General features: G+C 35.0%; 1 pseudogene; it reads right to left on the bottom strand.

The window, feature by feature from the left end:
• Positions 1-8,262: 8,262 nt before the first annotated feature.
• LOC131070158 (DNA replication licensing factor MCM4-like) overlaps positions 8,263-25,043 on the bottom strand; it is a 49,070-nt pseudogene continuing 32,289 nt past the window's right edge.

Genomic DNA, 25,043 nt, shown 5'->3' on the forward strand with positions numbered 1-25,043 from the left:
AAAACATCTTTTGAATTATTAATAAAATTATTTATACTCTAATTGTAACAGGCTCTCTTGTTGACGTGTAAATAGACACAAAAGAGTACTAGTTTCTAGTGGAGTATTTATTCATCCCAACATATGATGTCCTTGAATCTAAAATGGTAGGTGATATTGTTGGTCCTAATAATCCATAGTACCATGACATCCATACCTATCTCACCCATCAAATGCTTCCATCCAACAGTAACCATTAATTACTAGATAATACATTGAGCTACTATAAAGCGAGATTTTCTTTTTGAAAGAGTTTTTGTTTGTAAATCGCTACATCATAGCATATTTCTTTTATGTTTATTTTCCTGTAGTTGTATGATCAATTATTTAATTTTTTACACTTCTCTCCTCTCATAGACAGATGTAGAAAGTTTATTTGTTAGCTCTCCTTCATTTCAAAATTATGCAAAGAGAAAGGAATAAGCTTTGGAGTAGGCACATAAAGAATTTTAACAAATAATAGAGTGGGTCGGTATTGCCATGATTAAAGTTGAATATTTAGTTGGGACTCGATCTTACAATTGATGAGTTGGAGACGCTCAATGCATGAGATATATATTTTCTACAATGAATGGTCATGAAGAGAAAGACACACACTACCATACTTATGCTTGAGTGAATACAAACTTGTGCTATAACTACAAATGATGATTTATGATTTTGTGTAGTACTTTTGATATGAAGATATGAGTTGGTGAGGACACAAATGAGACCTCATCTCCTAAATAAGCATTCAACAATAACACCTTAAATGGGGTTTGAACTTTGATGGAAAGAACAACAAGGAGGCAACTTAACCAACACATTACACCAATACCAACAATGTATAATCACAACACTTTACTAATTGAAAAATGAATTTATTTGACATTAATTTGTTAATATAAAAGATGAAAGAATGCTTGGCTTCTAGCCTCACCATTTTGTTTGCAAATATCACCAATTATATACTTCTCATTATATAAAAGATAACCATATTCAATATGATTTTTTTGTTGTTAATAAAGGATTTATATCATTCATAATATCATTTTTACTACTCAATATACAACACAAGTTTTAGATTTAAACCTCTTCGACTAAAAATCAAAGATTCAGCGATATTCATTCTGCAAAAATTCTTTGAAATACAATTCTAATCCCATCCCTTATGATGTCACTATTTCTTCATGACACCTAATTCTTAATATAATCCATATAAAATTCTTCAACTAAAAACATGGGCATGTGACAGCACCACATTCTAGACGGCTCGACTGTGAAAGTATTTGTTTTTCACGAGTCCAAATCTGATCCAACACATTCAAATTCTTTTCTCAAACTTTGTTTTTTCTTCATTATTTATATCTCGCACCAACTTTATAATATGATGTGAGTGGTACGACACAAGAAGAATAAATGACGAAAAAGATAAAAAAATGTTCATTCCAACTGCCGGCTGTATATAATCGAGATATAAAATGTTCTGTTTCATACTGCCATCTGTATTCAATCGAGATATTCAAAAGTTGATTTCATACTGCCGTCTGTATTCAATACCTGTTGTTTTTGGCATAGTTTGGCATAGTTTGGTTTAATATCTTTCTGAAATTGTTTTGATTCAAATCCAAGCATCATATTAGACAGATATATCTTTGACAAAAAAAAATACTAATTAAAATAGATAAATCTAAACAATATGTTTTTATATTTTAATTTTTTTATTCAAATCTAAGCACCATATTAGATAGGTATACCTTTGAAAAACAAAAGTACTAATAAATTATGATAAATCTAACCAAATTAATTATTATTTTGGAGAAAACGTGCATCTAATATAGTTTTGTGGGCTTTTATATAAGGGAGGTTTTATATGAAAGGGCGGAGTTTATTAGGGTTTCGCAGCTATTTCGTCTGAATTTCTCTGATCAGTTTTCAGAAGATCGTTAGAGATTAAATGGGTGGTGGGCAAAGTGTGGAGATGGTGGAGAGAGAAGCTTCTTCTTGTGGAGGAGATTATTTACCAATCTCTGCTGAGGTGGAGAATGGGAAGGTTCAAGGAAAGCCGATGAAAAGGCTCCCACCAAGGAGAGGCGATGTAAAACGGCAGATCTTTGCTTCGATGGGTCGGTCATTAGCAGAATTGGTGAGATCCCTGAAAGAGAGAGGACAAGATTTGAGCAAGCTGATATATAATCAGATTGTTGTCCTCCTTTCTAAAATGTCTCGGTCAAAGACTAACCCCATGACTGCTTCACAGGTGGAGGCTGAGAATATTTTAAAGCTTACAGATATTCAAAACTTGTAATATATAACCTAAGTAGCAAATTTTGCCCTTGTTTCAAGTAGCTTGCAGGGGCAGTCATTATTAATGTGCACGGGTGATTAGTAGTTGTTTTTGAATAGGAGCATTGTTTTGGAAATCAGGGATTTCCCAGTACAATTTGAAATGGTGTATACTCTTATAAAAGGATACATTTTTCAATGAAATAACAGAGATTTTTGTTATTGATTTTGTCTCTGTTTAGCCAAGGCATAATTGCCAAATATGTTTGAATATAAAGTATACATTATTTATTGTATTTATTGGGCATTGCAAAGTAGAGAGATACTTTGTTGTTGATTTTGTGACTAGTAGTTGTTTTCTTAATAGTAGCATTGTTTTGAAAATCAAGAATTTATTTGTACAATTTGAAATGGTGTATAATTTTGTAAAAATATCCATTTTAAAATGAGAGATGTTTAAATAAATGCCTGGACATGAAATATGTCTAAATATGGAATACACACTGTCTATTGAGCATTTCAAAGTAGAGATATTTTGTTGTTGATTTTTGTTAAATATGTTTTATATAAAAAGAACTCTATTTATGGAGCAATGCAAAGTAGAGATATTTAATTGATGATTTTGTCGATGTCCAAACATATCACAATTGTGAAATGTGTCTAAAAACCATATTACACATTATTTATAGAGCATTGAAAAGTATAGAGATATTTTGTTGATGATTTTGTCTATGCCTAGATATAACACAATTGTGAAATATTTTTTTGATATATTAAGAAGGGAAAGGGTCATGATCCCAAGTTTAAAACAGTAGAAGAACCACCTAAAATACTAAGAGCCATATAAGATCCAATCAAGATCAAAATGACACATAAGCCACAAACAGTATCAAAGTTTTAACAAAATTGACATGTAGGCCTTTATCAACAGTAACAGAAACAATAACATAAATAGAAAGATAAAAAAGATAGGAGAAAGTTTTTGAAATGTTGATGAGAGTAGGAGCAAAGGCTAGAGTACGCAAAACCATAGCCTCTTGTAAAGGAGGCATAGTTGGATGTGATCCATGCAGGAAAAACACAAATGATGAAGATGGTAACAAGGATGTTGATGATGATCTCCTTTTCGAGACCCTATTGGGTGCCCTCTTGCATACTCATCTGGAGTCAAAATCCATTATTTTTTATTAAAGTAAAATAGGCTTTTGAAGGGACCCCAAAACCCTTTACAAAAAAGGACAACCAGCACCAAGAGAGAACCAGACACACACCAACAATTGACCAATAACTAAAAAGAAGGGAAACCAAAAGATTTATAGAAACGAAAACCCATTGAAGATTCTTTAACATTGTTGTAGCTTCTACATTCTTGCAAATCACACCTTCATTGATGTTCAAAACACCATGGAAAATATGGGCTTGATAAATCTTACCTTTATCATGGTTGCGCCTTCTAGTAAAGGGGCCAAGAAAAGGTGTTGTACTCATGCCATGTTGATCAGCAATAAAATTCTTCCCATCATTCTCCATAGAAGTTGAGGGGGAGCCAAAGTTACCCTTTCTCAAACCTTTAAGGTTCCATGCCTTGTCATTCAGTTGTCTGAGACCATCCAAACTATTATGTATGGCAATTCTACTCATAGCTACAATAGCTCTAAGATTATCATGAATCTTATCAATGGTCCCTTCTAGAGACTTGATCTTATCCTCATGATACATCTTCATAGTTTTCACATCCTTGGTAATATTTTGGATAAGAGAAAGCACTTTATTTGCATTGTCCAAAGGAGTCTTATTCAAACTATTCTGCCCCAATTCCAATTTTTCACTAAGGATATTAACCGTATCCTTAAGCAAGTTGATTTCATACACCATTCATCTAAAAAGGTTGTTTTACCCCTTCATCACATCCTTGGCCACCACTAACATGTCCCCTATTTTAATGGTAGAGGACCCCTTATCCATTCCTATAGGGGTGCCTTTATGTATTTCAACAAGAATAGCTATGTGGATTTCCATCCCCTATGGGTCCATCCCAAAATCAAGGATGTTGACCTTGTCCCCTTCCTCCTCATCCAATCTCTTTTTGACATTCACACTCAAGTTCTCCAATCTTCTTGACATTGGGGGAATTTGGTCTTCCTTTTGTCCCAAATAACAAAATGAAACAAATTAGGGCCTTTTTTCTTCTTTTCTTTCACCCTTTTGTACTTCGGAGATATAGAAGATTCCCCCACCTAAAATTTACACTTCTTAGCAGAGCTAGGGGTTAGGGAGTCTGAAACATACTCCACTAAGGGCATATAATTAGAGTCTTCCTTATTTATTTCATACTCATGGGGCCAATTAGGGGTGAAATTCTTCATCTCGGGATGTTTTCAATTACCAATACAAAAGAAAAAATCATTATTAGATGGGGTATCCTCAAAGTTAATAGAGAAATTAGAAAAACGCCAACAAACATTCTAGGAAAACTTAATTTTTCATTTAGAAGAAGATGGATTAGTTTGAATAGACAAATATTAAGCATGCTCCATGATAAGGAGAATGAGGCCTTCATGCAGAACCAGGGAATTGGGGTTCCTTCTCTGTGCATTAAAATCCCATTGCTAAGAGAAGAGAGAAGATAAAAGGGCATAAAGATCCATCTATCATGCCTAAAATAATTTAAAATCATGAAATGATAGCTAAACAGGCTTAAAAAGTGGCCATCAAGTGTTAAGTACCTCATGGTAACTTTTGCAACTTCAACCCAAAGGGGTTTCATATGGACACACATGGTCATATCTCCCATTTGTAGTCCTCTTAACCCTCTTCCATTCACCTTCTTTCAAGAAGGTATTGACTGCTTTGTTAGACACCTTTCGACCCCTAAAACATTTCTTACCCTCCACCAACATTCTAGTGATTTCAGCAATGAGGTCTTCAAAGACTAAGATTTCAACCTTATATGCATGCAAAATCCCATTCTCCCAACCTTCTAGAAAAGTATTGGTCACTAGAGGATCGTGGCCAAGGAGTTTCTCTCACTAACTCATTTGAGGTCCAAATCTGACGAAATTTTCCAATGAAAGTGAATTAACTTATTGTTTTGTCAGGTACCTTTCAATTTAATGTGATTTTTTTACTTGTTTTTTTAACTGGTCCCCAATGTTCATTGAAATTTTGATGAACAATTATTATCGTTGTTATTCCTATTATATTCTAACTGATATCAATGACGACGATGATATTAAAATGAAGGAAAATAATTGGTTCCAAATTGTATTTTAAATTTGAAATATAAAATTTTCTTTTGAAAGTATAAAAATGAACTTTTAGTCTATTTGGCTTGTTTTTATTTGAATCTCGCATGCGTAGGAGCAGAGAGTTGGGGCTACGATATAGAAGGCATAATCCAATTCTACAAGCAATCCCAATAAAGCCACCATTGGCATAATAGCTGCAAGGATCAATTGAAATACCAAGCTGCCCACAAAGCATCTAGCCAGCCAAAAATTGAAACATGGAGGGAGAGAGAGGACAAACAAGTGCAAGTGCCAACAAATCCACTGTAAGTGTTGCATTCTATATTTTGGTCAATTCCCATTAATCATCAAATCTACTATAAAATCCTTCTAATTTACTAAACAAGGTTGAAATGGTACTTTGTTTTTTTACATTGAGTGGGTAAGGCTTTTGGGAGCAAAATTTGTATCAGCTCTCATGGAGTCCACAGGTATACATCTCCTTCACAAGATTGCCTAACTTGTTTGGGATCGAACGTACAACTCTCTCTTTCATAGAGTTTGCCCAAAATTTTTATGGTTCTTATATTTTATAGTTTTCTTTATGTCAATTTTTGTCATCAGATTATACAACCACGCTTTGCATTCCTTCCAGCTTCAGCATTTTGTTACAAGAGAAAGCACCCAATGATGTACTACAAAGCATAATGCTCAAAGCATATTAAAACAGTTTGTCACAACACTAAGACATTCGTCTTATGAAATACACCATTACTAATTATCATATAGGTGTTGTACCATCCTCAAAATTCCTCTGCAGCCTCATCAGCTATTTTACGATGTATATGTTGTCTTGCATAAATGATATATGAAGTGAGGGTTGGCAGGTCTAATGCATCCAATGTTTTGTCCTCAAGCTCATCATGATAATGCAATGCAACAAGATTCCTTGCAAGGCGTCGATCTGTTTGTTCATCAGCTTTATCAAGCACTAGGTAGATCAGATCAAACCTGGAAAACAATGTTGGAGGAAGTTAGATATTATAAATTACCAAAAGTCTAGGGTTGCAGGGTGAACCGCTAGGATTGGCACAAGCTAAAACCGATGTCCTTGCATTAAGAGATGCTATGATCCCAACCTTTGCAATTGACATTGTTTGTTGTTCCATAACCTCGTGTAACTTGCTACAAGCATTATTTGACATCTTGTCAAACTTATCTATGCAACAAATACCCCTATCACTCAATACTAGTGCTCCACTTTCTAGAACTATTTCACTAGTTTCAGAGTCCTTTGATACATAAGCAACCAAACCAACTACAAAAATTTCACGACCACTTGCATAAATGCCTCGAGGAGCCAACTTATGCAATAATGAAGTACTGTGTTTTTGTTACATTGAGTGGGTAAGGCTTTTTGGGGCAGAAAATTTGTATCAACTCTCATGGAGTCCACATGCATACATATTCTTCACAAGATTGCCTAACTTGTATGGGCTTGGGCATACAACTCTCTCTTTCACAGAGTTTGCCCAAAAAATTTATGGTTCTTACATTTTTCTTATGTCAATTTTTGTCATTAGATTGTACAACCATGCTTTGCATTCCTTCCAACTTCAACATTTTGTTACAAGAGAAAGTATCCAATGATGTACTACAAAGCTTAATTCTCAGAGCATATTAAAATAGTTTGTCACAACACTAAGACATCAGTCTTATAAAATACACTATTACTAATTATCATATGGGTGTTGTACCATCCTTAAAATTCCTCTGTAGCCTCATCAGATATTTTAGGATGTATATGTTGTCTTGCATAAGTGATATATGAAGTGAGGGTTGGGAGGTCCAATGCATCTAGTGTTTGGTCCTCAGGCTCATCATGTTAATGCAATGTAGAAAGATGCCTTGCAAGGTATTGATTTGTTTGTTCATCAACTTTATAAAGGACTAGGTAGATCAGATCAATCTTGGAAAGCAATGTTTGAGGAAGTTGGATATTATCAATAACTGAAAGTATAGGGTTGTAGCATGAACCGCTAGGATTGGTACAAGATAAAACTGATGTCCTTGCATTAAGAGATGCTATGATCCTAGCCTTTGCAATTGACACTGTTGGTTGTTCCATAACCTCATGTAACATGTTATGAGCATTATCTGACATCTTGTGAAACTCGTCTATGCAACAAATGCCCCTATCACTCAATACCACTGCTCCACTTTCTAGAACCATTTCACCAGTTTTAGGGTCCTTTGATACATAACAAGTCAAACCAACTGTAGAACTTCCATGACCACTTGTATAAATACCTTAAGGAGACAACTTATGCACATACTGAAGTATTGTGTTTTTTTACATTGAGTGGGTAAGGCTTTTTGGGGCATAAAATTTGTAACATCTCTCATGGAGTCCACAGGCATACATCTCCTTCACAAGATTGCCTAACTTGTATGGGCTTGGGCATATAACTCTCTCTTTCATAGAGTTTTCCCAAAAAAATTATAGTTCTTACATTTTTTTATGTCAATTTTTGTCATCAGATTGTACAACCATGCTTTGCATTCCTTCCAGCTTTAGTATTTTGTTACAAGAGAAAGTACCCAGTGATGTACTATAGAGCATAATGTTTAGAACATATTAAAACAATTTATCACAGCACTAAGACATCATTCTTATGAAATACATTGTTACTAATTATCATATGGGTGTTGTACCATCCTTAAAATTCCTTCAGATTCTCTTAACATTGTCTCTGTGGATTGTAACAAACCCCTCACTCACAAGGTTTCCAATTGCATTGTGAATACCATTGAGGTTGACTTCCTTGGATCCCTGCTTGTGCATTTCCTCCAATAACCCTATTTTACGTGTTGATGGTCCCCCTACCTGCATCTTTTCCATGATAAGAATCCTAACTGATGAAACAAGATTGGCTCGTCTTATTCTTTCATTGGCTAAAACTCCCGTAGTGATGAGATCCATGTTAATGGTCCCAGTTGAATGATCGGTGGAAGATTGCTGAAGTGCAACTTCAAGTAGGCAAAATGCTTTTTCCACATCACACCTTTTGACCCACTCAGAGAATCAAATGCAGCTATGTAAGGAAGTTAAGTAGAAGAACAATTTCCTACACTAACCTTGAGAGGAGGGTAATGCAATTTTTTTTTAAATATTGTCATAACAATTAAAAAAACTAGAAATAGATATAATAACATTCAAACCATAACACAATGATTTACGTGGGGAAAACCCTTTCGGGAGAAAAACCCCACACTCCAAAAGTCACCCAATATATTATTCCGCAATCAAAAACAAATTACGATATACTTGCAGAGCAAGTTCTTCATAGGAGTACTACTAATCAGAGATTCAGAGGTAACTCAATATCTATAAGACTCTTACACACAACCTCTACCTCACGCACCTCATATATATGAGATACAATACAAGAAACCGTCAAACAGTATTACAAAACCATGGGCTAAAATCACCCAATAAGGTGTAGCCAACCTTATCCCCCTTCTAGATGCCCTATGACGCGTCCCTCCCTTTTTATAGCTCATTTATGTGTCCGATGTATTTTATATTTCCTATTTCAAGAGTACAAACTTCCAAAGGCCATAACTTGATAACCATGTGTCTTATTGACGAACTGTTTGAAGCGTCGGAAAGATTGCAAAGTTCTCTATTGCCTCATAAGCCGCTATGTTGTTTACACCCAATTTTCAAGGCATTTTGGGGCTTCTAAAGTCATCAAAATCATATTTAAATCTTTCATTGGACCCCTCCAAAACGGAAAATTTAATATCTTCAAAACTAGCTATGATCTTGCGACGTAACTTTATCAGAATGCTTATCTAGCCAGCAAGAAGCTTTGGGGAGAATTTTGCACCATTTCATGCTCAAATGAAAAATTACTATAAATAGTAACCTCATGTAAATGCAAGGTTGAGACACCAATTTATCAACAAATCTCCCACTTGTCAAACACCTTGCAAGAGCAAAGGGAGTATCAACATAATGAATCAATTGATAGGGGCCATGAGGTTCATAGACTCCGAGCACTATTTGAAATTTTATGTTCTCACAGTCTTAGTTAAAGAATATGCAACATTCATCAAAGCTTCTACCTTAACCAGCTTCACCCTGATTTCTTCAACCATATCTCTGACAAAATGATATTGAACATCATTGATCTTGGTCTGGGCATGAAATGTCAGGTTCTTGGATAGGAAGATTGCACTCTGACTATCATGGCTCCTTGTTTTATTCCAATGTCTGAACAGAGTCTATTAAGCCAAATGGATTCTTTATAAGCATGAGTAGTTTCCATATACTCTGCTTCAGTAGTAGACAAAGAAACCATAGCATGTCACTTACTCATCCAACTAATTGCAACACCAAATAAAGTAAACACATAAGAAGTGGTGGATCTTCTGCTATCAATATCACATGCCTAGTCTGAATCCACATAACCATGAATATCAAGGGAAATCACATCTCTAATTGAATTACCATGATAACACAAACAATACGCTGAGGTATCCTACAAATATCTGAAGACACTTTTGATTGCATCCCAATGAACTCTACCAGGATTAGACATATATTTGGATAGAAATCCCACTGCTTGGGTAATGTCTGGTCTAGTACAAACCATAACATACATCAAACTTCCAACTGCGCTTTGGTAAGGAACTATACTCATGTCTTCTATCTCCGATGGGGATGTAGGACAATCTCTAGTAGATAATTTTGTTTCAACTATAAAAGGAACACACAATTGTCTACAATCCTACATGTTGAACCTCTATAACATTGAATTCACATACTTAATCTAGCCTAGCTATAGCTTTCTATTCACTCTATCTCTTCTAATTTCCATCCCAAGAATATGTTTTGCTGCACCAAGATATTTCATTTCAAATTTAGCAGTGAGTTGAGACTTTAGTTCTGAAATCATACATTTCCCTTTACCAATGAATAACATATCATCAACATACAATGCAATGTATAGGAAATGATCACCATCAATTTTATAATAAACATAGTGATCTGATTTAGAATAGTTAAATTCCAAACTCAACACATATGTATCAAATTTATAGTACCACATCCTAGGACTCTATTTGAGGTTATACATTGGTTTCTTTAATTTATAGACCAAATTACTTTTACCTTTCACCACATATTGCTCTGGTTGTGTCATATAAATATCCTCCTCCAAATCATCATGAAGGAAAGCAGTTTTCACATCCATTTGCTCAACCTCTAAATCATAAGCAGTAGCAATAGAAAGAAAAAATCTAATGGATATCATTTTGGCAACTGGAGAAAACATCTCACCATAATCAACACCCTCAACTTGAGCTCATAGCCTTTTGCAACCAACCATGCTTTATACTTCTCAATGCTTCCATCTAAACTAATCATTTTCTTGAACACCCATTTGAAACCAACAGTCTTTCATCCTTCAGGAAATGGTACAAGATCCCATGTATCATTATTTTTTAAATATGCTATTTCTTCTTCCATAGCAATCTTTCAGGATTCTGCATCATTCATACCTAATGCCTCTTCTACAGATTTTAGTTCATCCACATTAGTATTCAAAGAAAAAATACATCTCCAATCATCAGGTGAATATCTTTCAGGTGGTTGTCTATGTCTTGTAGACCTTCGAACAAGCTAAGTTGGAGGTTCTTCCTCCTCTTCTAAAGATTCGGAGCTATATGAGCTCTCCTCAACTTCTCGTCTATCTAGGGTTCTCAATTCAACTCTTTTAGGTGTAGAAGGAAATTGAATCACATCTTCCTTTTTACTCTATTATGGCTGCAATGTAATAGAAGGATACTTAATTTTTGTAAAAATAACACTTCTACTTGTTGGCATTTGGCATAACTGATGCAGATCGGGTGATGCAGTTGAAGTTGGATGACTGCACCGGTAAAGGATAGAAGTCTATTTGTGATGAAGGGATTGAGATTCTATGAATAGATGACATGATCAATTATTTGTGTTGTCATTGTTGGCAATTGATGTTGGTATTTTGGTATGGTTTTGTCATTGATGTCAACACCTACTTTGGAGATCCAGCAACATTCACTGGCAAGCAAGTAAACTATGCAACAGTTACTGGTATATGGTTCACCGACAGGATATATTGTTCACCGGTGCCTGGAATGATATAGAAGACACTTGGTAATGTCAAAGACATCGTGTGGACACTTTTTTTTGAAGAATTAATCATTGGTATATTCATATTTGCATATTTGCTTTTACCGGCAAATAGGTCCAGGTTATCTAGGGTTACATCAGTAGGTTTATCTTTTCCAGATCATCATGGCACACTATGGAGATGATTTATTATTGTTGTAAATGCATTTAGCCGACATGTTTAATCGGTTATTGCATTGGATATTATATTGTATGGAAAATGTTTTATTGTAACATCTTGTAGAGCCGACCTACTAAAATTAGTCTTAGGGTATGGTATAAATGTAATATCTTATTTGTAAGATCAAGTGTGGGAATGCGAAAAGAATTGAGTGAAGGTATATGTGAGATCAAGCAGGTATATACATGAAGACATCATTTGAAGGTGAAGTTAGGTTTTTGTAGAAGCATATCAGCATTACACCGGTACTGAATCTAGCATATGAAGATGCTATTTTGTGTTGTACATTCTTATTGGATTTAACCATCCAACTGTAGTCAGTGTGACTCTCATTTTGTGATTGAGCAATGAGCTCTAGGCTGTTGGCCTTTCTGCATGTGCAGACCCCATTTATGTACACTTACTATCTGCAATAGTATCATCTGATTGTGGGTAAGGTTTCCCACCGTGGTTTTTCCCCTTATAGGGTTTCCAGGTACAAATATTGGTGTCATGTGTTGTGGATGACTTTATGTTTATGTTTCATGCATTAATCCTTATCGGTATAGCAATTTACTGTTAACACTGTCTATCGACATACTTAATTGGTTTACCAGTATTAAGCATTAAGTTGGTTAATTAGTTTTTGGTTTGAATTTATTTGACAACTGATTCACCCCCCCCTCTCAATTGTCTCTGGGACCTAACAATTGGTATCAGAGCTTAGTCCTCTTTTGCAGAAGTTTAACAACTTGAGGAGATCCAATATCTACTAATTATTTCAGGAAGGATAGTCCTAAACTTGATGGAACCAACTATGGGATATGGAAGATCAGGATGGAGACACATCTAAATTGCATTGGTAAAGACATCTGGGAAGTTACTAAGAATGGTTATACTACCGTTGTAACTGGTCAGACTGCTCCAACTACCTTAGCTAAAGATGAAGAAAATGACTGCAAAGCAAGAGAAGCACTTTTGAGCGCACTATCAGATCAACAAATCATGGGATTATCAAATAGGTCTACTGCTAAAGCTATTTGGGATCACTTGGAAACATTGAATGAAGGAGATTCTACAGTCAAAATTGCAAAACTTGAAAGCTTCCGAGCCAGGTATGAACATCTGAAAATGGAAGAAGATGAAAGGATTTCTGCTTTTATGGAAAGAGTAAATGAAATTGTTTTGGGTATTAAATGTTGTGGAGGAACCTTGAGTGAGGATGAAATTGTTTCAAAAATCTTAAGAGGTTTGCCACCAGCATATAAGATGAAGGTTACTACTATAAATGAGTTGAGAACAATGGCTAATACATCAGTAACTAAGGATACATTGATTGGAAAACTTTCAGCTTTTGAAATTGAAGAATTTGGTCCTGTTGCTACTATAAAAACTAATTTGGCCTTTAAAGCATCAACATCATCTGCTCCATCATTTGACAAATCAGACTAGAGAGCCTTTTATGCAAGAGAACTTGAAGCGTTATTCCCAAGAAAAATGCCAAAAGGTCCAATTGGAAGTAAGTATGAAGGTAAAGCACCCTTTAAATGCTTTAACTGCAATAAGATTGGTCATATGGCTTCAATATGCCCTGATAGACATGCTAGACTAAGAGAAGAAGCTAGAAGAACATACAAGCCTAATCCTGAATATTAGAGATACAGATTTAAGAAGAACAAAGACAAATCTTGTTACATTGCTGATGAAGGTATGACTGATGATTCTGATGAGGATCCAATAGACAATGGATGGGTTTTTGTTGCTATAACAGAAGATCAACTGACACCTACTACTCATCTGGTAGAACAAGCCCTAGCAGCTAAAGTTGAAACAAAGGATGAACGGATCATTGACTCAGAATGCTCACATCATATGACTGGAGACAAAGGTAAATTCTTGAACTTTCAAGAATACAATGGAGGTTTAGTAAGATTTGGTGATGACAAAGCCTGTTCAATCAAAGGTAAGGGTTCAATATCTCTTGATGGTAAGCATAACACTGACAATGTCTACTATGTTGAAGGATTAAAGCATAATCTTTTAAGTGTTGGACAATTAGTTGAGAAGGGATTTCAATTACAATTTAAAAATGGAAAATGCAAAATCATGAATAGAACTAGTTTGGAAATTGCAACCGGTAATCAGACTAGAGGTAATATCTTTCATTTGAATAACAATGAAAAGGCATGTTTGATTGCACATATAGATGAAAGTTGGTTATGGCATAAGAAACTATGTCATGTAAACTTTGATTGCATGGTAAAAATCAATACTTCTAAGGCAGTTAGAGATCTACCTAAAATTGTGAAACCTCATAATACAATTTGTAAGGAATGTTAATTTGGAAAACAAGTTAGAGCTAGTTTCAAAAGTATTCCAAAAAAATCCAATAATGCTCTTGATTTGATTCACACTGATTTATGTGGTCTAGCTAGAACTAGAAGCTTACAAGGTGATAGATATTTCATGCTAATTATTGATGATTATTCTAGAATGTGTTGGGTTGCTTTTCTCAAAGAAAAATCAGAAGCACTTGGAAAATTTAAACTGTTCAAAGCAATGGTTGAAAATGAAACTGGTAAGAAAATCAAATGTTGAAGATCAGATCAAGGAGGATAATTCACATCTAAGGAATTTAATACATTATGTGAAGTGACTGGAATCAAAAGACAGTTATTAGCACCTCAGACACCACAGCAGAATAGAGTTGTTGAAAGGAAAAACAGAACTATCTTGGATGCAACAAGAAGTGTGTTATCAGAAGCAAATCTACCACATGTGTATTGGAGAGAGGCAGTTAGCACTGCTGTCTATACATTCAACAAAGTTCACATCAAAGGTGAAACTGGTAAGACCCCTCATGAACTATGGTTTGGTAATACTCCCACTCTTAAGTATTTCATAATTTTTGGAAGTAAATGTTATATTAGAAGAGATGAGTATATTGACAAATTTGATCCTAGAAGTGATGAAGGAATATTTCTTGGTTATTCATCTAAGAGCAAGGCATATAGATGTTTTAACAAGAGATTGTAGAAAATTGTTGAGAGTACAAATGTAAAGATTGATGAACAATTCAGAGGAATTTCAAGGTATATAGACTCTGAACTGGAAACAGAAATTGTGACAAATGAACCTATACTAAATCCACCGGTACAGAATGAAGATCCAGTTACCCCGGTATCATCAGAAGATTCCACAGTAATTGAAGAACAACAAAAAACTAAGACCTATTTTAATGATCTAGATAGCGATCTATGATGATCTCTTATGATCTAATTGTAAATTCATGATGTAATTAGGTTTTGTGGCCAACCTAGTTGAAATGGCTATTTAAGTTGACACAGTTGATGTTTATTGTGTTGGTGGTCTTAGAAAATGTGTTAAGCCGTCCAGGTGAAGTGTGACATTTTCCTGAGAGTTGTAGAGTGTTGTGTATAATTGGATCTGATCAAGAAAGTAGAGTAGTGCAAGTAAACAAATCATTTTCTTACTGTTGTTCCCTGATAATTGCAACAGGTTAAATCCCTTGACTGGGTAGGTTCTAACAGGCCTTAAACGTTTAAGTACCCTAATAGGGCAGTTCTTAAAAGAGTGTTGAATTCTCTCACAAGGTTGATCCTAACAGATCATCAGGCTCCTAATCATCTTACAAGGCAAATCCCCTAACCGGGTGACTCCTAATAAGGTCTTCTCTTAATCGGGTGTATTGTAAGCTCCTAACAGGGCGTACTTCGAAAGAATACAAATATTTGTGGGTGCCAACTCCCGCCATGGTTTTTTCCTTATTTGGGTTTCCATGTCATGTTCATGTGTGGAATGTTTTTCATGGGATGTTCTTGTTTATATTTCATTTCATGCATTATTTCTGAGATACCGGTTATGATGTTTTATCAAAAGTTTATCAGAGGTTACCGGTACTGATAAGAAGTTGTTTGAGAAAGTATTTGATCTTATTGATAAGGTTAATGAGTTGGTAATTGATCAAGTTTATATGATTACTTTGGCGATGAAAGTATTGATAAATGATTTGATTAATGTGTTAAGAAAATATGATAAAGAGGTTATTAGATCTGATTACATAAGTTGAGATATCTCAGATCTAAAATAAGTTTGATTTTGAGTTAAAGTTTGAATTGGTCTTAATACTGATTCACCCCCCCCCCCCTCTCAGTTTTAACCAGATCCTCATAGGATTAACAATTGGTATCAGAGCTTTGGTCCTCTGTGTGCAGAAAGCCTAACTGCTTAAGGAAATGATTTTGAGGAATTCAAGATGATGAAGAAAGAGGGTCCCAAGTTCAACAAGGATAACTACAAGATCTGGAAAGACAGAATAAAGATCTACATCAAAGGTCTTGGTGCACAATATTGGAAGCAAGTTGAAACAACATATGTTGCTCCTACCACTACTCCCTTGACACCAGATGAACTTAGAGAACAACAAGATAACATGCAAGCCCTAGAAGCTATTGTAAGTACTTTATCTGATTTAGAATATATTGATATTCAAGGATTGGAAACTAAAGGTGAGGTTTGAGAAACGTTAGAGACAATCTATGGAGGAGATGAGCATGTTCAAAGAGCTTGAGAGGAAAGATCGATGACATGAGAATGCTTGAAGGAGAGAATATTGGACAGTATGTTCAGAGAATCAAAGAAGTTGTTGGTGGCATTAAGAGTGTTGGAGGCAAAATAGAAGATGATACAATAGTAAGTAAAATGCTCAGAACTCTTCAACCTTAGTATGCTATAAGAGTATCGAAAATCCAAGATTAGATCTATTTCAAAGGATAAGGTAACTGTTTATTCATTGATTGGTAAGCTTACAACTATTGAGTTAAATAGTTTTGACAATAGTGTGACAAAATCTACTGAATTTTCCTTTAAAGCTTCTATTACCAGTTCATCTGCTAGAAAAGGAAAATATATATGTCAAAATCATGAGTACAAGACAAGTCATGGAAGTAACCAGGGATATGAAGACAATGAAGATCAAGTGATGGAACTTGAGGCATTGTTAGAAAAGAGATTTCCAAGAGGCACTAGTAAGTATAAAGGAAAGCTACCTTTGAAGAGTTTCTCTTGTAATAAAATTGGTCATATTGCTACTAACTGCCCTAACACCAATAAGAAAGAAAGGTTTAGAAATTCAAAGCAAAGGGAAAGAAACATTGTTATGTTGTAGTAGATGAAGGTGTGACTGATGAGGAGTCAGAAGAAGAAGATGACAATAAAGAAATTGTGTTTGTAGTTGTGAAGGAGGAACTGTTTGATAAAAAAGGCACTAGTATCTCATATGGAGGATAGTGATGAGTGGATTATAGATAGTTGCTGCTCACACCACATGACCGGAGATAAAATTAAGTTCACAACTCTTAAAGAATTTGATGGAGGTGTTGTTAGATTTGGAAACAACTCTCCTTGCATGGTGAAAGGTAAAGGTTCAATCTCTCTAAATGGAAAGAGTAATGTTGATGATGTATTTTGGGTTGATGGTCTTAAGCATAATCTTTTAAGTGTTGGTCAACTCAATGATAAAGGTTATTTGCTTGAGTTTAAGAGTGGAATCTGCATAATTCTTACAAGTAATGGTGAATTGATTGGTACCGGGAAGCAAACTAGAGGTAACTTATTCCATTTGAATACTAATGTTAATAATTGTTTGGTTGCAAGAGTGGAAGACGGTTGTGGCATAAAAGATGTTTCCATGTCAATTTTGATAATTTGGTTAAGATAAGAAAGTCAAGTGTTGTAAGAGGATTACCTCAACTTGTCAAACTGGATAGAGTGATATGCAAAGATTGTCAAATCGGTAAGATGACCTCTATTTATTTCAAGAGAAAGAATGGTATTTCTGAGAATGTTTTAGATTTGGTACATACTGATCTCTATGCCCCTATGAGAACAAAGAGTTATTATGGTGATAGGTATTTCAGGATCTTTGCCGATGACTATTCTAAAATAATGTGGGTAACATTTTTGAGAGAGAAATCAGAAGCATTTAACAAATTTAAATCATTTAAAGCTCTGGTTGAGAAGGAAACCAGTAAGAACTTGAAGTGTTTAAGATCAGACCAAGGAGGTGAATTCACATCTAATGAATTTGTGAAGTATTGTGATGAACAGGGTATAAAGAGACAAATGTCTACTCTGAGGATACCACAACATAATGGCATAGCAAAAAGGATGAACAAAAAAATAGTGGAAACTGCAAGAACCATGTTATTACAAGGTAATGTATCCAAAATACTTTGGAAAGAAGCGACCAGTACTGCTATATAAACTTTAAACTGGGTATTGGTAAAAAGAGGTAACAATAAGACACCCTATGAGCTATGGTATGGAAAAACTCCTTGTGTTAGTTATTTTAAAATCTTTGGAAGTCAATGTTTTATCAAAAGAGATAACTACATTGAGAAGTTTGATGCAAAATTTGATGAGGGATTTTTTCTTGGTCACTCTTCTAAGAGTAAGGCATATATATGTTACAATAAGAGAACTAACAAAATTGTTGAAAGTGCTAATCTAAAAGTTGATGATTTATTTGATAAGTCTGAAGGTACAAGAAGATCTGAACCTAAAAAGGATGATAATAAGGAAATGTTTGTGATCACTGAACCAGAAGCAAAGAATAATGAAGAACTAGCAAATGCAAAACTAGGTGCTCAACCAATAAGCGATGATAGTGAGGAAGAAGATGAAGAACTAGATGAAGAAGATGCAAAACCGACACAAGAAATACCTAGATATGTCAAATTGAATCATTCACAAGAGAAGATAATTGGTGATACGAATGTAGGTGTGCAAACTAGGAGAAATATTCAAGAGAAATCATGTTTGATATCTACAATTGAACCCAAGACAGTTAAGGAAGCAGTGAAGGATGATGATTGGGCTAAGGCAATGAATGAATAATTAGATCAAATTGAGAATAATCGGACATGTCACTTGTTCCTAGACCAGAGGATAAGAATATAATTGGAACAAAATGTGTCTTTAGGAATAAACTAGATGAAGAAGGAAGGATTGTAAGAAACAAGGCAAGGTTAGTCTGCAAAGGGTATGCTCAAGAGGAAGGTGAGGATTATGGTGAAACATTTGCACCTATTGCTATATTAGAAGATGTAAGGATGCTACTAGCATTTGCTGCATATAAAGAATTCAAAGTCTACCAAATGGATGTCAAGTTAGCCTTTCTAAATGGGATTCTAGAAAAAGAAGTATGCATTGAACAACCAGATGGATTTTCTTTGACCAATGATAAAGACATGGTGTGTAAATTGCACAAATCTCTATATGGTCTTAAGCAGGCACCGAGAGCATGGTATGAAAGATTACATGCACATTTGATCAAGATTAGATTCCAATGTACCAGTGAGGAGAACAAAATTTATTTGAAGACTGATGGAGATAAGATGCTAATAGCAGAAGTGTTTGTTGATGACATAATTTTTGGTGGCAATGATAATATGTGTATGGAATTTTCTAATATAATGAAATAGGAATTTAAGTATCTCTAATCAGCGAAATTAAGTTCTTTATTGGCTTACAGGTTCAACAACTAGATGGTGGTATCTTTATTTGTCAGACCAACTATATCAAAGAGGTGTTGAAGACTTTCGACATGGAAGACTGCAAATCGATAGGGACACCAATGGTGACTGGTTGCAAGTTGTCAAAGGAAGATGTTTCCCCTATTGTTAGTGGAAAGGAGTACAGATCTATGATTGGCAAGATACACTGTATTGTCCATAGCAAACCAGACATAGGCTCATGATGCTGGATTAGTGGCTAGATTTCAAAAAGAGCCTAAATAAAGTCACATGGTGGCTATGAAGAGAATTTTTTCAGTATCTCAAAGGCACAGTAGACTATGGTTTATGGTATCCCTATAAAGGTGATTTTACTATGGTTTATGGTTTATGGTATATGGTATCCCTATGAAGAGAATTTTTTCAGTATCTCAAAGGCACAGTAGACTATGGTTTATGGTATCCCTATAAAGGTGATTTTACTTTGGATATCTTTACTGATGTTGATTGGGCAGGTAATGTGGATGATCAGAAAAGCACAATCGGTGGAGCTTTTCTACTTGGAGGAAGATTAGTAGCATGGATGAGCAAGAAACAAACTTGTGTTTCTCAATCTACAGTTGAAGCTGAGTATGTAGATGCATCCATGAATTGCACATAGGCAATATGGATGAGACATGTGCTAGAAGGATTCAAGATAGATATGTTAGAACTGGTGACTACCTATTGTGATAATACAAGTGAAATCAACATTTCTAAGAATCCTTTACTTCATGCTAGAACCAAGCACATTGAATTGAAGTATCACTTCCTAAGGGAAAGAGTTCAAGATAAGGAGGTGGAGATGGAATATGTGAAGAGTAAAGATCAGTTAGTTGATATCTTTAGTAAGCCCTTATCGAAGGCTACCTTTTAGTTTCTTAGAGGTAAACTATGGGTTAGACCCCTAGACCAGAAGAACTAAAATGATGGAGATCCATCAATCCTATGGATTTCATGTTTTTTTTTCACTAATGATTGATGAGGGTACAGGATACTCCTTTAGGGAGCAAGTCTGATTTAATGCTCTGTTATAGTTTTTCTGATTTATGTAGCAGAGATGATGAAAGAGACAACAACACAATTGAAGACAAGTGATGCATTTACATATTTGGCATTGTTGTCAAAGGGGGAGAAGAAATGAATAGAAATCAGATATGGCAGACATATCAAAATTTGAAGATCAGATTGAGTGAAGCATTGGCTAAGGGGGAGATGACAAAAGGAGAACCGACAGAGATGTGATATTGGAAAGCAAGTTGTAGATGATGATGTTGTTTTGATTGTATATTTGATTAGTGTTGCCATCAATGCCAAAGGGGGAGATTGTTTGCATTTGGCATGACTAATGCAAATCACATGATGCAGTTGAAGTTGGATGACTGCACCAATAAAGGATAGAAGTCTATTTGTGATGGTGAGAATGAGATTCTATTAATAGATGACTTGATCAATTATTTGTGTTGTCATTTCTGACAACTGATGTTCCTGATATTTTATTTTGTCATCCAAGTGATTTGGTTTACCGGAAGACACGGTTTACCATCAGTGAACTAAAGTCTGTGAAATAGGACTTTAACTGATAAAGCATAATTGTTTTGATTGGATCGGTCAATTGGAGATGATTGGTGATTTGTGGTTTGGATGGTGAACTTGTATCATAGAAAGGTGTATATGACTGAAACCAGAACTTGTGATGATTACCAGAAGGCATGTTTCAATTTTTTGATGAAGTTTTGCTAAGGTTTTAGTAGGGTTTAAGGACCAACGAAGAAACCATCAAACCAGTAATGATTTCTGTTATGAGGGTGATCGACAACGAGTCTGCATAAAGTTGGTAACATGGCACAACCTGCGTGAAAGATTTAATAGCTATTTTGGCATGATTCAAGTAAGATTTTCTTGGGAATCAACAAAATGCTTACTAGAGTGTTTTGAGGATATAAACTAGATTTGTGTGATGGGTTATGATCAACCAATAGTTGATATTGCATTGTTATATGTTGTAATGATCTAGATAGCGATCTATGATAATATCTTGTGATCTAATTGTAAATTGATGATGTAATTAGGTTTTCTAGTTGAAATAGTTGAGATGGCTATTTAAGTTGACAAAATTGATGTTTATTGTGTTGGTGGTCTTAGAGAATGTGTTAAGCCGCCCAAGTTGGTGTAAGAGCACCTAGTTGAGAAAAACTCCCATTTTTTGAGTTTTTCATGCTTTCATGTTTGTAATGTCTTGTGATAAGTTTTTTATGTTGTTTTAGGTTGTTATGAGTCATGTGTAGTGGTTTTGATCTCATTTTGGGCCTAAGAGATCAAATCTTGCATTTCAAGCTTTGAGTTGACAATTTTTGGCAAAAAAGTGCAAAATTGCCAAAAAGGTCTTTTAATGCTTTCCAAAGCATTGGAACATGTTTTTTAGGTGTTTTTAGGAATTTATAAGTTTATTAGACAATTTGACAAGGTTAGATTGTGAAAAATGCCTTTTTGAGCAAGAAATATTGTCATTTGGCTCAAAAAGTTGTCAAAATTGTCAATTTTTGTGTTTTTCTTGCAAAACATGGTTATGGAAGATTCCAGTCCATACTGAGCTTGATAAAAAACTTGTTGGAATATAAAAACACCTCTCTTTTCCTTTAAAAGGGTTGGTGATTGTTAAAACCAAAGTTTCTTCAATAAAATCAGAAAATAATGGCTTTATGACTAGTTTTTTATATCTTTTAGCGAAATGGTCCGTACTGTACCTTCTTAATCCATAATTTACCTTTGGGAAAGTTTTCATGGTACTTTTATAATGATTTGTAGTTTATTTTAGCATTGGTTTCTTCAAAAATTTTGATTTTACAAAATTACTTCTAAATATGGGTGCTTGCTGCCTTGTCAAGGGTTTGAAGCTCCAAAATGACTCCACTTGACTAATCCATTCTTGGGATCCAACAATATGGATTCAGTAAAGTTGGAATTCATGTATATACTCTACATATTCTCTATTTTATGCCAAGAGTGTGGTTGGAAGAAGAACTTGAGCGAATACTAGGCAAATATTGGTTATTTGGCTAGTAGCATGAACAAAAACTCAAGATTTGCACCCAAAAGAAATTTGGAGTGAACAAATGAATGAGGAAGAGGTCTGGACATGTGACCAAGGGTGTTGAGAATCATTTTTTTTTGTTAGATTAGCTTGTTCCTTTTAAAAATATTCTAAATTTGTAAGTAAACAATGAGTTCACTGTTTTTGCAACTATGTTTGTCAAAATGCCAAATGGAATGCTTCAAAAGCATTATCCAAGCCTTGTAACTCTAAAGGAAATGTAATAGGAAGGTTTATTATTTTTTTTCAGACCTCATTGAGGTATATCTCTAGTACAAACTCCTTGATATGCAGGTCTAAAGATGGAGCAACAGATATGACTGGTAAAGGGGCAGTGAATTGATTGTCACAGTGACAGTTTTCTGATTTTCAGTTTGTATGCCAAATATTTGGCAAAATGACAAGTGGTAAAGGCTTGGATAGTGTTATCCAAGTTGTGGTAGAATTCCTCAATCATTTTTAGGCCTTTGTTCATGAAGAAGTTGACAAATCAAACTTTGCAAGCTCAAAAACCCTCACTAAACCCTTCTTTTGTGCCATAAAAAGTGGACAGTCATTAAACCTTCCTCTTGGAGCTCAAGACTTGAAAAAATATTTAAGCATAGACCTCCTAGAAATCATCCAAAACAATTTTTATGGTGTAAATTCTCATCGTTGGGCTAGGTGAGCAAAAAAGAGCCAATTAGGCCTCACAGGCTAGTAGCCTTGTTGCATAACACACAAAAATGATAGTTTTTGAAAGAATGCTCAAACTCGTTGGTAAGGAGAAATTGGGGGCTTGTGAAACTTTGCAAGAACATTAACAAACAGTCAAGAAAGTGATATTTTGAGCCTTGGGCAATGTGCAACCTCTTTTAGAGGTTTTGGCCTTTAGTTGGCAAATGTGAGTAGTTAAGGGTTATGAGCCTAAAACCAATTTGTGAGCATCTAACTTGGAAGAAAATTTTTTTGTCCTTACTTGTCCTTGAAAATGACTCCTAAAGCTCTCTGAAATAGAGGTTTGATTTCCTAAGAGCAGGGGTTGAGAATGAGTAGTTGGGTGGTGTGAGAACTTGAGTAGATTTGAGCATGGGTATGAGCCAACACCTTAAGGGGAGTTTGTTAGGAAGGTGATATTGGAAGTCCTTGACACTATAACCATCAAGACTAATTTTGTGAACACAAATAGAAGACTCAAACATATCCTTTGGGTAGTAAAGTTAACTTCTTGAGTAGGTTGGCCCTTTTGAGCACCTTCTGGATAATCTCCCTATCACAAGTGAAGTGTGAGATCTGCCTCAGAGTTGTAGAGTATTGTGTATAACTAAATCTGATCAAGAAAGTAGAGAAGTGCAAGTAAATAGATCATTTTCTTACTGTTGCTCCCTAACAGTTGTAACAGGTTAAATCTCTTAATCGAGTAGGTTCTAACAGGCCTTAAACATTTAAGTCCCCTAATAGGGCAGCTCTCAAAAGAGTGTTAAATCCTCTCACAAGGTTGATCCTAACAGATCATCAAGCTCCTAATCAGGCTGCAAGGCAAATCCCCTAACCAGGTGATTCCTAACAAGGTATACTCTTAACCAGTCATATTGTAAGTTCCTAAAAGGGCTAAGCTCCTAACAAGGCATACTTTGAAAGAGTACAAATATTTGTGGGTGCCAACTCCCACTGTGGTTTTTTCCCTATTTGGGTTTCCACATCAAAAACTAATGGTGTTCATGTATGAATTTTTTTTCACGTGATGTTCTTGTTTATATTTCATTTCATGCATTATTTTTGAGACACCGGTTATGATGTTTTATTAGAGGTTACGGGTACTAATAAGAAGTTATTTGAGAAAGTATTTGATCTTATTGATAAGGTTAATGAGTTGGTAATTGATCAAGTTTATATGATTACTTTGGTGGTGAAATTATTGGTAAATGATTTAATTAATGTGTTAAGAAAATCTAATAAAGAGGTTATAGATCTGATTACAAAAGTTGAGATATCTCAAATCTAAAATAAGTTTGATTTTGATTTAAAGTTTGAATTGGTCTTAATACGTATTCACCCTCCCCCCCCCTCAGTATTAACCAGATCCTCATCAGATTAACACTACTATGAATTACCTTTTATGCAACATGGTCCCAAACTTTGTATCCTTTCACACCATAGCTATACACGATGAAGATACATTTCACAACCTCATTCTCCAACTTTGTTTGCATCTCCTTTGGCACAAGTGGATATGCCTCACAACCAAAAACTCTAAGATGTCTCAATGAAGGCTTGTGACCCGACCATGCTTCCATAGGCATTTTATTAACAAGGGATGATGTAGGAGACTTGATAATTAGGTAGCAAGCAGTGGTAATAGCTTCAGCCCAAAATGTTTGTTCTAGACTAGCACCACTCAACATACTCCTAGCCTTCTCCATCAGTGTTGTGTTCATTCTTTCTGCAACTCCATTATACTACGGAGAATACAGATTTTTCTTCTGTC

Source organism: Cryptomeria japonica, chromosome 1 (genome assembly GCF_030272615.1).
Source record: "Cryptomeria japonica chromosome 1, Sugi_1.0, whole genome shotgun sequence".
Lineage (NCBI taxonomy): Eukaryota > Viridiplantae > Streptophyta > Pinopsida > Cupressales > Cupressaceae > Cryptomeria > Cryptomeria japonica.